This window comes from Buceros rhinoceros, unplaced genomic scaffold, assembly GCF_000710305.1.
Source record: "Buceros rhinoceros silvestris isolate BGI_N320 unplaced genomic scaffold, ASM71030v1 scaffold16376, whole genome shotgun sequence".
NCBI classification, from domain to species: domain Eukaryota; kingdom Metazoa; phylum Chordata; class Aves; order Bucerotiformes; family Bucerotidae; genus Buceros; species Buceros rhinoceros.
Window position 1 is genome coordinate 4,329 of NW_010419476.1, and position 251 is coordinate 4,579.

At 37.8% G+C, this 251-nt stretch overlaps 1 protein-coding gene across 1 annotated transcript in view; it reads left to right on the top strand.

Moving 5' to 3' along the window:
* Positions 1-251, top strand: part of LOC104495896 (phosphatidylcholine:ceramide cholinephosphotransferase 1) — a gene marked incomplete at its 5' end in the record, with an annotated part of 8,594 nt that overhangs the window by 2,781 nt on the left and 5,562 nt on the right. The window lies entirely within an intron of this gene.

Here is a 251-nt window from a genome sequence, read left to right on the forward strand (position 1 = left end):
TATAAATAACAAACAATTTTTTTTCTCACCTACCTGTTTTACTGTAAGTGCAGCCCTCTGATTACAGCCACTGACAGACATTTTAATAACTTCTGGGCTGATTTTTTTGCTTTGGTATTATGCTGAAAAGGTGCCGTATATTTCATTGCAACTGGAAGTGACCTGGCGTAAAGGGTTTTTACACATACAGACACGAGCACGTGTAAATAAAATCGCCATTTTTCTGTCCCTTTTCAGTGTTGTGAGTGTAG